Genomic DNA, 15,462 nt, shown 5'->3' on the forward strand with positions numbered 1-15,462 from the left:
CTTCAATAAAAAAAGAAAAAAGAAACAGAGAGAAGCGTGTCTTTTCCATCTTCCTGGAAACAGAATCGTCCACACGGTCAACGGCGGCACCTCGGGGTGCCGAGCGCTGCGGCAGACGCCAGCGGGAGCGATTCAGGGGCAGCAGGTGTCTGGCGCGGCTCCTGGCTCGCAGGTGGCAGCCGCAGCTGCAGGATTCGACCGGACGAGGCGGCGCCAGGAGCGCAGAGATCGGATCACAGGGCCCTCTCTGCCCAAGGAATGCAGGCCTCCGCACCTGCAGGATTAGACCCGAAGAGGCGGCGCCAGGAGCGCTGAGATCGGATCACACGGCCCTCTCTGCCCAAGGAATGCAGGCCTCCAACAGAAGGGTATTACCTCTAAGGCGCAGAACACCATCACCAACGTGGCCCCCGGGGTGGGGGAGGACGAGGGAGACAACGGCCCAGGGGCCCACTCTCCCTGCCCCCTGCCACCAAAGCTCCCCACAGGCATCCAGTCTGTGCCAGCAAGACCACCACACCCAGAGGTCAGAGGGCACGCACCCGGGTCAGAGGGGACCCTGGCAACGTGGCTGGCGCTCATCTCTACTGCCAGAGAAAGGGGTGCCCGCCCACACACACCTCCCATCCAGCGCGGGTAAATGGCCTCACACTCGCTCTCGGCACGCCCATTCTCTGCACTCCGCCTTCTCTCCCTCCAGTCGGTGGACTCACCAGCCAGCGGACGCAGCAGCAGCCGACCCTGAGCTGAAAGCCACCACCACCAAGCCAGGCTCCCGGGGGGACAGCGCTGGACTTAACAAACCTTGGTCCCTACTTTCTGCATTCTTTTTATTTATAAAATCACTTACGTAAAGGTATTACCATGCATAATGTATTCAACTATGCAGTGTAAGATGTAGCCTTAATGAAGAAAGCTTGAGTCAGCCACAATGACAGTTCAGAAAATAATTTTTAAGAAAAGACCAAGTCACTGACTTTCAAACGCGTCTGACTCGGCACACCTCTCACAACCCATGGGGACACAACATAAACACATAAACCAGGGCTGGCTCACTCGCAGGATAATGGCCTGGAGCTGACGCCTCTCCTCCCCCAGGCAGGGTCTGCATTAGCATGTAAATAGCTGGCAGATACAAGGGAATGAAAGCAGGAAGAGCTCTTTAATTAACTTTAATCCTCGGAAAATCCAGGCAGCGATCTGCCCTGGCAGCCCTCCTCAGAAGGCCCTCACCACGGCCCGGAGCCCTATCCCCGCAGCCCCGCAAGGAGAGGGTGGTCAGAGAGGCCCATTTGGGGAGGGGACATCTGGGTACTCGGCCCAGAAACGGCCGTGCCACGCCTGTCATGGAGTCTGGAGGTGGTGCCCGGACAGAAGCCTGGGCCGGTGCACGGGGCCCTGCCAGCCGGGGAGGCGGGGGCAGTCACCTGCAGGGCACAGGTCTGAGGGGACACAACCCGCGCACCGCCCACAGGGCAGGGACCACAGCTTGGGCAGCATGCTGAGGAGGCCCCCGCCACCCGTTCACGTTCTCCTGCGGCGCCAGCGGGCTGCAGACCCGGTAAGGCCGTGAGCGGACGCACGAGGCAGCAGCCAGCAGGACCGACCAGGAGCACACAGACATGCTCCGCCTCCAGTGCCCACAGGGCAAGAGGCCTGGGAAAGCCACGGGGCCTGTGCTGGAAGGAGGCGGCTGGGCCACAGACACACCAGGACGGTGCTTTCAAAACCCAAGATAGGCCCAGAAGAGACAGGCATGCACCCCGGGCTACCCCTCACAGAGCTGGGAGGGCAGGGCGGCAGTGCAGACCGCGGGGTGGGGGGTGGGGTGGGGGTCAGGGCCGGGCACCGCGGGGTGTGGGGGGTCAGGGCCAGGCTCCGCGGGGTGTGGGGGGTCAGGGCCAGGCTCCGCGGGTGGAGGTGGGGGGGGGGGGTCAGGCCTCCACCCCGCTGCTCTAGCTCACCAAGGTAGGCACGAAGCTCACTGCTCCAGGGAACTGGGAAGACGCGCGGAAGGGAGGCCTGCAAACACCTCCATCATGTGAAGAGCACGGCCTGCACCCGCCACAAGGAGCAAAGAAAGCCAGGCTGGCGTGGCACGGACGCTGAGCTGTACCTCTCAAGGGGAGCGTCTGCCCTGGACCCACGTCTGGGAGAGTCCAAACTCGAACCCAGGCCTCCAACGGCGCCTGTGCACGTCGGCACCGGCAGAGTGGCCAGCAGCAGCGGTCACAAGGCTACGCGGCTGCCCCTCCACAGTCCCTGCTCCCGGCAGAGCCGTCCAGACACAGAGCTCATCCCCTGGCCTGCACCGGGGAGGGACAGGCCCTGTCTGCTGCAAGGAAGCCCCGAGACACGCCCGCTGCAGATGGGACGAGCAGGCTGGCGACATGGCCGGACGGGGTCCAGCGGATCCCTCCAAGGACCGGCTCCGTCCCAGCAGACGCCTCGCAGAGGCCAGTTCCTGGCAACACGGGGTGGCCCCAGGCCTGTCCCGGGCCTCAGGATCCCAGCGCGGGGAGCACGAGATGGACGCGGAGCAGTGAGTGCTCGTCCTCTGGCGCCCCAACCCACCCCCTGCAGCACAGGGAGGGGCTGGGAGCGGGCAGGGTCCCCTCCAGCCGGGCCTGCTGCTTGCTGCGATTCCCAGGCCCTCGCCCTCAGGCGCCCCTTCACAGGTGGGGACACTGAGCCTCAGCCACGCTGAGGGACACTGGCAAGAGGGTCCCCAACCCCAGAGGCAGCTGCAGCGCTTTTCTCACCACACCCCACCCTCCTGGGTGGGCAGCCTGCTGCCAACGCCTCCTCGAGCCCCTGGGCCCCATTCTCCAGACCCTGTGCAAAGGTGGAAATGACCTCCAGCACAGCACACACCAGAGCTCCGGAAAGGGACCCAAAGACGCGCCCACCCCGGCCACAGCCACAGGAGCCTGTGCAGAGTGCGTAACGCTGTGTTCACACCATGAACACACCGTCCACCACGGTGAGGAGGAACTCTGCAGGAGGAACCCCGCAAGCCTGCTGTGGGCGGCTCTGCTCGGGAAGCGCTTCCTCCCCTCCACGGCATTTCATGGGCGGCAGTTTGGGTCTTGATGGGCGAAATCAACCAAAAGAATACGGACTCCAAACCACGCTCCCTGCATCTGACTGTTTCTCATTTGATGATGGATGGTATTTAATACCTCTGGGCTGAGCACACCCCGGGTCTGTAAACGCAGAGTCCGTCTTACTGCTGTTCAGTACCATCACAATGGCCAGGCTGGCCTCATGTTCCAGGAGGTCTCGTGGGAAAAGCAGCCTAACTGCACTCAACAACCAGCTTTCCAGAATGAAAACATGCAGACTCACACGTGCAGTCACACGCACACGTACATGCCTGCACACACGCATAGACTCACATGTGCACGAACCCACACGCTCAGAGGCCCACCCTCCCAGACACGAGGGGGCTATGACCTAAGGGTGGGGGCGGGGGCTCTGGGCAGAGCCGGACACACCTGCCTGGACACGACCTAGCCCCCTGACTGCAACTCCTCAACCTTCCCCAGCTAAGACTCCTCTTCCACAAAGAAGGAACCTGCAAATTCTAGCTCGTAGAGTTTCCACGACTTTCAAAGATGATTCTTAGACAATAAAAGTTAATGAAAACTAGGCAACAAGATGACTTAGCAGGCACTAAACGCCTGCTCACCCCAGGTCCTGCACCAGGCAAGGACAGGCGTTCCCGGGAAGATAAACACGATGAGGGGACGGATGCCTGCCTCCCAGCCCGGGGGGAGACCCGAAGGCGCGGACTTCTCCAGCACTGACAACGAACCAGCAGGGGCTGGCCTGCGGGGCGCAGACCTCGGGTAAGAAGCCCCCGAGCGCTGTGGGAACCCCACCCACACGCACCCCGCCCTCCCGGGCCGCGTCTGGGCCACGTGCTGCGTTCACCGTGGTCTTTGTCCGTTTCTCAATCACTGGTCCCGAATGGAACGGCGCCACCGTCGTCCCCAGCGTCTTCCCGCCCTCGCACTGCGTCACCAGTGAGGTGTTGGAGTGGTGTGTGTAACTGGCGGCCGGGTAGTTCTGAGGAACCCAAATGTCACGATAGCAGAACCCACCGTCAGCGTCTGCTGAACTCACTGCCACGCTTTTGTGAATGTTGGTTTACAGGTAAAATGTCCTTTAAAAGCACTGGCTCCCATCATCAGTCTCTGGGGCAGGCCCCCGCCTCCGCCTCCTGGAGAGGAAGAGAAGGTTAAAGGTGGGGGTCCTGCTGTGAGAAGCAGAGGGTACCAGAAGGACAGAGCTCAGGTTCCCGCTGTCTTCTGAGCCGCAGTCCCAGGCTCCTCTTTCCCAGAACAGAAGAGCGAGGAGCGAAGCCTCCCCGCCCAGGCGCACAGGGGGCCCCCACTGCAGGCGCAGCTGCTGGGTCTCCAAGCCCCTCAAGAGCGCGGTGAGGAAAAGCAGGCTTCCACGGCAGCAGTCGGGGCCTGCTGCAGAAGGGCTGCCGCAGAGCCCAGCACAGGCCCGATCGGGCGCGGCGGGGCCCCGTCAGGACCGGGCACACCCCCTCCCTGGACATCCTGTGGGACCGCCGCCTCCTGCCCTGCTATAGCTCTCGGCAAGCCGCGCGGCCAGGCCCACGCCGGGGTGAGCCCAGAGAGAGCCGGGCCCGGCACCCTGCCTGACGGGGGCAGCCCAGAGGGGCGAGGAGCCGGGAGCCGACGACAGTGACGGGAGGGCCCAGGCCCAGACAGGACCCCGGGAGCCTCACGGGGGGAAGCGGTACAGGGTCCCTCCGCATTCACAGCCTGGCAGCAGAACCCGGACGGCCCAGAGCGGGCAGGGGCAGGGAAGGAGCCATCAGGCCTCTGCAAGCCGAGGGCGAACGTGCCCGGGCCGGAACGGCTGAGGGCGCTGCGGGCACCTGCAGCGCCTGCGATAATCACCGGCAGCGGCCTGGCGACAAGTCAAACGCCCCCGGCGAGGCACGTGGCTATTTTTAGCAGCAGCCTCGAGAGGCTGCCTGGCAGGGAACCATGTCTTTGAGCATGACCATCAATTTTCACCTGCAGCCAAGTTCCTTTCCTTTCAGGATCAAGGTTATTCAAAGATTTGGATTTCTTCGAAAATGAATTAAAAGGAAAACACGTCTCCACAACAAGGGAGATCTGAAGTGTACACGGGACACTCATGGCCAGGACAGCCGCGTCCTCCCAGGCCTGCAGACCCTCCTGGCCGGGAGGGAGCCCAGGCCGTGTGGCAGGCGGCCCCCCTCGCAGCCAGAGCCCTGCCCTGGAGACGCCCCCCGCTGAGGGCCTGAGCTGGGGGCGCCAGGGAGGCAGAGCGAGGAACACGGCCTTCTGGCCAGTGAGGAAATGGAGACAGAGGCGCCACGCTCGGGGTCATGTTTAAGAAAGTGCCAGAGGCTCAATAAACAGACAGCGGATTTTAACACAGTAGGTTAGAAACACAAGGTCCACACCAAGACCCAGGAACAAACAGCAAGACCAGAGTGACAGGGCCCGTCCAGCACTTGCAAGCTCACCTCTACAGGTCCACCCGTGGGGTACCCCCGCCCTGCGGGATCTCCCAGAGCCGTGAACAGGCAGACAGGCACAGGGACGCGGTGAGTGAGTGTGCGGGGCTCTGCAGAAAACTCAGTGCCGGAAACTGTCTTCAGGACCCTCAAAAGACGGGGGTCCTCGGAGAACCGGAGCCTCGCAGGTGGCACAGAGGCACCGAGGAGCGAAGCCGGGCTGCGGAGCACTCTGGTTCCTGCCTGACAGGCCCCACGGCCCCGCACGCCATGTGAGTGGAGCCACAGGCCAAGCCCCGTGCCCCATGGGGCGCCGAGCTCAGCGAGGGCCCGGCCCAGGGGATGGGAGTGTGGACCGCCGACCCTCTGGCTCCACTGCGTGAGCAGTCCAAGCAGGAGCGGCGATGCCCACGGCCCGGCACCTCCCCCAGCCGGAGCACCCTCCAGCGTGACCACAGGGGCCGGGACCCAGGGGCGCGCAGGACAACTCAGGGAGGGGGAAACCGTGGGAATTCTACTCGGCTAGTTTTCACGTCACTTTATTTTTTAATTTAAAAATGGACGTACTCACACTTGATTGTTGAACGCTGCATCGCTATGGGTCGCACAGGCGCTGTTAGTGTGGACTTGGCGCACAGACTGTGACGGCTGTGCAAGGCTGCGAGCCAGCCAGGGGGGCCGTGGGAGGAGCCCGGGGGGGACAGGCGCCCTCCCGGAGCGCGCGGAGGGGCAGGCTCACACAGTCAGAGGGACGCCGCCCACGGCACTGACACCCTCGAGGCTATAGACACCTGCCCAGCCACGCTCACCTCCCCCGTCTGCCAGGAGCTGCTCTGCTCACTTTCGCTGCTGGGGGAGCAATTCGCACCGGGGCTTTTAAGTCACAGCAGATCTCACTGGACGCACTTAGGCGGTCCCACTCCCTGCACAATGGCAGCCCAGAGGGGAGTGGGGGTGCCTGGGGGTGTGGGGGGCGACAGAGAGCCCCCCTTGCACAGTGAGAAGTGGGAGGAGGCCACGGCCAGCCGCAACGCTGCCCCTCGTCCCCTGGGGCTCCGGTCGAGTGGCCTCCTCGTCTGTCACATGAGGGACTTAATGCTGAGCCGAGATTCTGGGCGCCAGCCAGGTTCCACGTGCCCGCTGTGTGCCTGCTGGGGCACCCAAGGGCAGAGGCCCTGCCCTCTCGGGACGGACAGAGATGGGCACGGGGGCGGCGGGAGGGCATCTTCCCAGCCCCCCGCCCGTGCAGCACTGCCGGCCAGACGGGAGCAGCGGCCGGGACTGCAAGCCCTCCTAGTCCCACAAACAGACGGAAGGCAGGGCCTGTGACCAAAGCCGAGTGTGACCCGAGTCCCACCTAAGGCCATCCTGGCTCAGCCGTGCATCCTCCTCACGGCACGGGTCACAGGCCGGCACTCCCGCAAACTGAGCCGCTCGCCCTTCCCCAGGGAGCAGGCTGGGGGCAGGCCCTGCGCTGGGCTGGGAGCGTCCATGGAGCATCCAGCACGGCTCCGGGTCACACCCACCAGGGCTGCCGCCGGAGGCCAGGCGAGCCCAGGGTGCGGTCCCCTGGGGACCACGCCTGCCACAGAGCCTGCGGCTTCCGGAGCCCAGGGCGCCTGGGTCGGCACGGTGGGGCGGGGAGCCGTGCTCCCTCAGCACAGGGACATGGAGCCGGGCGGCCCACGGCCCGCAGGAGGGGGCTCTCAAAGGGAGGCCACGGAGGCCCCCCGCCCACCCAGAGCACCCCTCTCCCACGCGACCACAAATCTATCTTAATAAACATCTTCAAACTGGAGAGAGATGAAAGGCATTTTGTTTTGATTTCATTATATTTCCTAAAATTGCTTTTCTCTCTGGAGTTTTTTCCTGCCACAACCCAGTCCGGCTGCCCCCTCGGTGGGATAATGCAATAATACCGGCGACAAGATTGGCTTTCTAACAACTCTGCAAATGGCATTTTCCCATAACAAAACAGGCGGACATCTTCCTTAAATGGATATTCTAGAAACGCCAGCCTGGAAAGGGAGCCTGAAAGGACAACATCTTAGCACGTGAAACTAAATTCTGGAGCAGGGAGGGTCCTGCCCAGCCGGGCTGGCTGGCGCTCATGGCCCTCCTCGGGGCTCGTCTGGGGGCCGGGAAGAGGTCCCCAGGGCGACAGCATTCAGGGGGCGGCACTCGGAAGACAGCAGAGGCTGAACCCGAGCCTGAACGTGAAGCAGGCGAGCACCGCTGCACCGCGCCCTTGCTGGGCGGAGAGCGTGACCCTGGTCCTCGGGCAGCCAGGCCCAGGGGGCCTCAGGGGAAGGCCAGCCCCAGGTGCAGACTGTTGTCGGGGAGCAGAGCGGCATTCAGACACCCAGGCAGGACAGCCATACCCCAGTCCCGGGACTCCCCCTAACTGGGGGCAGGGTCATGGGCAGACGGCAGGGGAGGGGGGTCCAGAGGAGCCCTGCCCTGCAGGAGCCACCAACCCAAACCACCACCTCCATCCCGCCAGCATCCCGGCCCCACTCAGACTGCAGTTTCCTGAGGTGGAAGCGGGGAAGGGGCACGGCGCCCCCGATCCAAGCCTCGGTGGGCGGCAAAGAGCACGCCAGAGACACACAAAGAGGTTTCTGCTTCTCAGAAGACGGAGCAGGTTCTCAGCTTCTTAAGTATTTCCTCCTGTGCTCCCCAAACCAAGAATTCCCAGCATTAAAAGAGGAGGCACAGGAGAGAAACCCTTAATAAGATTAGGAAGCTTGTCAAGGCTGAGGACAGGTGTGAGAGGAGCATGGAGACGCGTGATCAGAAGCGGCTGGTGGCCTTTCTGCTCTTTGGCATGAGAAACAGACGTGCTCAGCTCTTCTCCCAGGCGGGAGGCCTCAGCGTGAGCCAAGGGCGGTAGCCACAGGCGGTGCTCAGGCCCGGCCAGTTGGGGCAGCTGCAGGGAAGGTCCCCGCCTGGGGGGGCTGCGGGCAACAGGGCAGCTGCTGCTGAGGGCCCCGCAGACGCCTAGGGGCCCGGGCGGTGCTTATCATGCCTGCTCACACCACACAGCCCCCGAGTCCTCGCTGGCCCCTTACCAGTCACGGGAAAGTGGACGGGGGCCCCTGAACACCACAGCCCAGGCCCCCGCTGGTTCCGCTCGCAGGTGTGATGAAAACAAAACCTGAGATGCTGAAGGTGCCAGCAGCCACAGCCGAGGGACGAAGCGGAGACCAGAGCAGAACCCACCGCTCCTGGCTGCAACGCCGCCTGCCTGCTCCGGGTCTCAGGGTCCTCAACAGTAACACGGAAACACCCTGCCTCCAGGGCTCCCTCGAAAGGGGAGAAGACACGATGTGTGACAGCGGCACGCGGCAGGGCACACGACGCCTGCAGGATGTGCTGGGATCGAACGCACTCACAGCTAAACACTCTCCACGCGGCTCCGGTGCTGACGGTGAAACTCAGGCCCACACGAAAGCCTTCAGAAACGCAAGCGAGACGTCCAGTAAGTGAGGGGTAAACAAGCAGATCCATCCAGATAATGGATTTTACTCAGTGATAAAAAGAAGGGAGCTATCAAGCCAAGAAAGGATACCGAGGCTCCCGGAATGCACACCACTGACAGAGGCCAGTCTGAAAGACGACACTGCGGGACTCCAGCTGCGTGACCTCCGGGGAATCTGCAACAACGGAGACAGCGGAAGTGCTGGGGTCCAGGGGAGGAGGCAGCAGAGAGCGGCGCCCTGCGGCGGGCGCACCTGGCAGCGAGCACCGGCCAGAGCCACGGGCCCGGCAGAGGGCAACCCGGGCGTGGGCTGCGGACCTCAGCTCACGGAGCGCAGAGCTTCCCAGCTGGGCCGCCGGCCGCTCACAGCGCACAGAGCCATCAGGAGGGCCGCCTCGGGCGGCGGAAGACACGGGAACTCTCTTGCCTACCTCACTTTGAAAACCTAAGCCACTCTAAAAGATAAAGTTAACGCCATGTCGATCATCCGCAGTTTATGGCACAGACTCGATGACTGTCGTTACACAGCGTCCTTGGAATGCCAAAATTTCCAGAGGTGGAGACTGGATTAGGGCTGGGGATGGGAGGCCGGGGGCTAAGGTGCAGCCTAAGGAGGCCTTCATGGTGGCGGCGAGTCCTGAGGAGGGCTTCTGCGAGGACAGCAGCATCACACACACTCTCACCTACACACACGTGCTCACTCGCACACACACATGCACACACTCTCACACAGTCACACACTGCGTGAGCATCAGCCCTGGGCCCGCCGCTGCACTGGGGCTGTCTGCGCCGTCACCGCCCGCAGCCCGGGAGCTGGGTGACGCGCGCCTTTCCACCTGCTGTCGCACCTTCCTGGGGTCTCAACCGTGTTCTTTCTAAAGGTCGTAAAACTGGCCCACCCGCAGGCTCCAGCACGTCTCCTCTCCTGGGCACTGCGCCCTGGCTTCTTCGAGCTTTGCCTGCCTGCTCTACCCCAACCCAAGGGAGACCCCAGCGCTGAGCCTGCCCACCCGGCTCACGGCAGCCGCCCCCGAGAACCTGCGTTTCAGCAAAGGGCAGGGTGAGCGAGCCTGGGCTCCTTCAATCCCCTTCCAGCCTTCCCATCTGCTACGCTGTGAGCTTGGAATGTGCAAACGTCGCCTGAAGGTCGGCCTTTACAAATCGAGAGAGGATGTGAGAAAATATTTTGAACAGGAAAATAAAAATAACCCACATCAAAATTCACAGGGTAGGCACCGATGATAAAAGCACTTAGAAAACGACCGCTCGACGGGGACTTCCATAATCCAACAAAGACTGTCTACAAAGACAGACAGCACATGGGGTGGCCTGTGCCGGTGAGCTACCAGGGCTCCCTGAGACTCGATGGAGACCCGGCGCCGGGAGCCCCACGTCCCGCCCTGCTCCCGAGGCTGCAGCGCTGGGCTGGGCGCGAGAACGTGCAGGCGCGAGGACGGTGCAGGGGGGGCGGCTTCCTGGCGGGCTGCTCCCACCTGGGGGCCCGGGGGGCCGCACACGGCAGAGGACCACCCTGAGAGGCAGCATTGCCATACAGGAAACACGTGCCGGGGGAGGGGACCTAACAGGGTGCGAGACCGCCACCCTAGAAACTGGCAAACACCACCGAGAGCGTGAGGAAGACCCAAATAAGGGACGGACAGCCAACGCTCTGGTTGAGAAGATGAAATGATGCTAAGGGGCCGTCTATCCCCAAAATGATGTACAAACTCTTTGTAAATTTGCTGTAATCCCAACCGTTCCCCAGCAGGCTCTGTGTGTGTAAACTGACAAAGTGACTCTGAAATGTATAAGGACAAGCGAAGGACCAGGATGAGCTGGAGACAAGAGCAGCAATCCCTCTGGAGCGTGCTGCCAGGTATCAGAGCACCACCGAGTCGCTGCAGTGAAGACGGCGGCGCTGGCAGAGGACAGGTGGGACCAGCTGCAGAAGCTCAGCTGCCCGTCGGCTGCCACAGGCCGGCAACTCAGGCAACCAGACCGCACGCGGGGGACGAAGGGTGGCTCCAGAAACGGCGCTGGAGTGATGACACTCGCGGCGGGGAAGTCCACCTTGTTGCTTCACCCAGCCCTCTCGCCCGGAGAACCCCACGGGCGCAGGAGCCTGGCGGCCGCAGTCCACAGGAGCATGAAGAGTCGGACACGACTGAGCGACTTCCCTTTCACTTTTCACTTTCATGCATTGGAGAAGGAAATGGCAACCCACTCCAGTGTTCTTGCCCGGAGAACCCCACGGGCGCAGGAGCCTGGCGGGCCGCAGTCCACGGGGGCATGAAGAGTCGGACACGACTGAGCGACTTCCCTTTCACTTTTCACTTTCATGCACTGGAGAAGGAAATGGCAACCCACTCCAGTGTTCTTGCCTGGAGAATCCCAGGGACGGGGGAGCCTGGTGGGCTGCCGTCCATGGGGCCGCAGAGTCAGACACGACTGAAGTGACTTAGCAGCAGCAGCAGCAGCCTGCTTCGCTCACACCCAAAATCAAGACATGCTGCACGTCACATCCACGTGTAAGAGGTTAGAACACTGAAGCAGGGGCCTGTCTCCACGGCTCTGATAGGCAAAGATCAGTCTATCGCCACCCACAAGGCACCAACGTCGAGGTGACGAGATGGAAGCAGGTGGCCCACAGGAAGACGACAACGCCTGCTCGTCACCAGATGCTCCTGCTCACTCGGGAGTCGGCAGGCCCAGGAGAGGGGCCTGCCACACGTCTCCCACCAAAGATCCCCCTCGACTCACCGCAGACACAACCCTCGAAAACCTCGAAACAGGGCAGGCAAGGCAGGAGCAGGCCCTTCACCCATGGGACATCGATGTCCCCACCTCCCTAGGCTGCAGGGTCTCACAAACAAGGTGGTGCCTCTGTCCTCAGCGTGACTCAACCAGAGTGACCGGGCCAGGGCTCTCCAGTCACTGGCGGGGCGTCCACAGAAAAGAGGCCAGCCCTCAGCCTGCCCCCGCCAGGGACACAGCTGTTAGGACCACCTGCCTGGATCGCCTCCGGGAAACTCAGAAAAACCCGGAAATCCCTGCAGTCTCCCTCCTTCTGATCTAACACACACACACACACACACACACACACACACACGCCCAGACTGCACAGTGTACGGAGCCTGGAACGGTGCGCTGGACTCGAGCACAGAGCCGGAGCTGTGCCCTCGCCCACAGGGCTGGGCTGCCTGAAATCGAGAAGGAGTGCAGACTCCTGCCAGCAGGCTACTCTTGAGTCGCGGGCAAGCACCAGCAGGCTCTGGGGACCGCGGGGTCGTGCCCGGCCCCCGCCCAAGCCTGAACCTCTCTCTGCAGAGCCGCTGACTGCTGACCCGTGGCAGCAGCTAGACAAGCCCCCCCCCCCCCCACACGGGCTCTTCTCTAAGCCACCAAGTGAATATGAGGAACAGAAAGAGCTGCATTTACACAAGATAAATAACCTTATACCAACGCCGATACCCAAGCCGAGCCCCTCAGTCGGAAAAGGACCAGGAGGCTAGACAGAGCCCCCTGGGCACAGCATGGACCCCTGGGCGAAGGGGGCGTCCCGTCCTCAGGGACCCCCTAGTGACACGGCTCCCCCAGCCCAGGAAGGGCGCCCACCTTGCTCCCGAGCCTCCTCCAGCACAGCCTCGTCTGCACACGAGGCGAGAGGAGCCCCGGCCTCTCCTGGGGGCCCAGCGCTTCCGGCCTCGCCTTCTGTCGTCATATGTTTCTCAAGCAGCAACGGTGGGGACCCACGAGGTGGACGTCATCACCCCCAGACCACGCCGAGAAAGCCGGCTAGCAGTAACCGCTGTCCTCCTCCAAAGGCCACGCCCCCAGGGAACTGGGGGTGGGGAGAAGGGGGGAGTTTACTTTCATTTTTTAACATTTCATGCAAAAAGTTAGCTTTCACTGCTTAAAGTCTATAAATAGGGTTCTGTAGCCATATTGTGGAGTATTAGGGGCACGCTGGAAATAGCGCATTTCAAATAAGAAAATGGTTTGTGTTCACCCAGATCTGGAAGCCAGTTTTCAATTGCTTAAAATAGTCACGGTATTTCACCAAGGTAATTACACTCTTAGCTATCAGTAACAATTAAACCCTTAGACTGGAGAAGCTTAATAAGGTCTCAAAATAAAATCGCGCCCTCCAAGCACTGTACTCCGAAATGTCAAGCATGGAAGCAGGCCCCTCGACGGCTCGCGGGAGCGGGCGCCCCCTTGGAGGGCTTGGCCCAGTGCCCAGTGGAGGGCGGGACAGTGCACTCCCACACCCGCCCAGGGCTGGGCTGGGGGCCCCCAGAGGGTGGGGGCGCCTCCCCAAGAAGGACAGAGAAACATGAGCAACCCACACCTTAAGGCCAGACAGCTGCCACGCCGGAGGTGCCCCGAGGAGGAAGCTCGCAGACCACAAGGGAGCCGTGTGTGAACCCACGGGGCCACGCAGGCGGGGGCGACGCACCCGGCACCGAGCCGGAGGCAGCAGGCTGGCCGCCCTCCGCAGACTGGCCTGATGAACAGCTTAATCATGCGGCTGGCAGGATGGATCCTGCGTGCTGGACCTGGGCCGTGCGGGCGACTGTATCGACCCCTCACAAACACGCCTCCAAGTGACAGGCGGTGTAAGCCATCCGTCAGTGCCAGGCAATCAATACGCCTCTCAGAGCTACGCCTGTGAGCGCAGCGGGCCAGGCCGGGCTGAATTAGGCCAGAACGCACCGCTGCCTTCCAACCTGCTGAGCCGGGGAGAGAAGAGTGGAAATTTCCTGCCCTGGGAGCCGGGAGCAGTGACTCTCAAGGGCAGAAAGTGCCCAAGACGGAAGCCAAGCAGGAGCACATGAGTGTAGAGGCACGGGTGGACATGCAGCCCTGCAAACAGGTGCCCCCTGGCCCCGCGCCCCGAGCGGGGGTCCACGCCCAGAACCGAGGCAGCCCTGATGGAGAGCAGGCCTCCAGGCCGCCGATCCAGTCCCAGGACACTCACTCTCGGGGCATCGTGGGCGCTAGGAGTGGACGACATGGGCGGGGCTGATGGGCCCTGTGTGGGGACAGCCTATGAGCTCTCCAAGCAGCCAGGCTGTGTCCCCTGCGGATGGTCAGGGGCTGCACCCTCCCAGAGAGCCTCACAGGCTGTGACTCTGAGGATGAGCTGGAACCTCCGAGCACGAAGCCGAAGTGGAGCGGCCCTTAACACCACAGGAGGGCCCACGCAGGCCCACGGAGTGACTCCTCCCAAAGCCTGAAGGGGCTCCTCCAGGGCCACAGGCAGCTGAGGCCGGAAGGCCGCCCACCCGGGGGGAACACGCCCTCTGCCCCGCAGCACGGGCAGCCCAGAGCCCCGGGGGCGAACAGGCAGGGGGCCAGCACCATTTATGTGTCCTCCTGAGCACTTTCCCCCATCCCTCCACCTGACCCCCACCTCGGCAGCGTCCAACCTGGCCTCTTTTATAAGCTCAGCTTTCTTAAATCCCACCCCCAGGCAAGACCGTCTCTGTCTGAGTCTTCTCATCAGTGTAACGACTGCAGGTCCAGCCACACTGTGGCAGATGGCAGGATCTCCTTTCTGACGGCTGAGGAGTGTGCGTCCCTTGAGGGGTCCTCCGGGCTTCAGGAATAGCGCTGCGACAAACGAGGGGTACGGAAGTCTCTGAGAGACGCTGCTTCTGTCTCCTGTGGACAAACGCCCAGAGCTGGGACCGCTGAGTCTCACGGTGGTTCCATTTCTGAACCTTCAGGAACCTCCATCCTGTCTTTCTGGAGTCTTCCCAGCGCCCCGCATGCACCGTCCCGGTGAGAACCACCAGGCCGGCTGAGCGACTTCCGTGTGGAGCACCGTGGAGCACTCGGAGTGGGCCGGGGTCATCCGGCCTAAACTTCTGGCTGAGGACGGAGACCCAGTGAGAAAGCAGTGCTCCTTCGGTCACAGGACAGTCTCCCATTCGTCACCGGGGGTGGGCTCCGCATTTCGCGCATCAGGGACCACACACAGCCTCTGGCCCGGATGTCGGGTCCTGGCATCAGTGGCCCTGGTGGAGCCCTGGCCCTGAGCTCCGCCTGCCTCCCCTCCGGGCCCTCGCGTGGCCTGCGCCCTCGGGCTGGTGCGGGTCAGCGATGTCTGGTGGGCCTCGGTTGCCCTGTTCTTTCCATTGTCTTGTCTGGAACCGTGGCGGCTTCCTGCCGTCCACGCTGGGCTCCCCGCCCGGGAGGCCCGGTTCTCCACGCTCCTTCCACCAACGTCAAAGTCCTGGGGCTCAGCTCCACCCTCAGCACCTTCGAAACTCCTCCGGAGCCAAGCCGAGCTCTGCGTCTGTCGCGTTTGCGGGCAGAAGGGGGTGTCAGCCCCGCCCGCCTGTGGGACCGTAGCCTCCGTAGGGCCGAGCACACGCCTGTATCCTGGGCGTGTCCCACAGCGCTGCCACCAGGACACAGAGGAGACACAGGAGACGGAGGGGAGGGG

General features: G+C 62.7%; 1 protein-coding gene across 3 annotated transcripts in view; it reads right to left on the reverse strand.

The window, feature by feature from the left end:
* MAD1L1 (mitotic arrest deficient 1 like 1) overlaps positions 1-15,462 on the reverse strand; it is a 240,635-nt gene that overhangs the window by 115,737 nt on the left and 109,436 nt on the right. The window contains exon 1 of one of the 3 annotated variants that reach the window (XM_044935778.2): positions 6,099-6,123. The exons of the other annotated variants lie outside the window; for them this stretch is intronic. The gene's annotated coding sequence lies outside the window, so the exon portion shown is untranslated. Of the gene's footprint in view, positions 1-6,098; positions 6,124-15,462 lie in introns of those variants that run through there. 3 annotated transcript variants of the gene reach the window in all.

This window comes from Bubalus bubalis, chromosome 24 (assembly GCF_019923935.1).
Source record: "Bubalus bubalis isolate 160015118507 breed Murrah chromosome 24, NDDB_SH_1, whole genome shotgun sequence".
In the NCBI taxonomy this organism is placed as follows: Eukaryota; Metazoa; Chordata; class Mammalia; order Artiodactyla; family Bovidae; genus Bubalus; species Bubalus bubalis.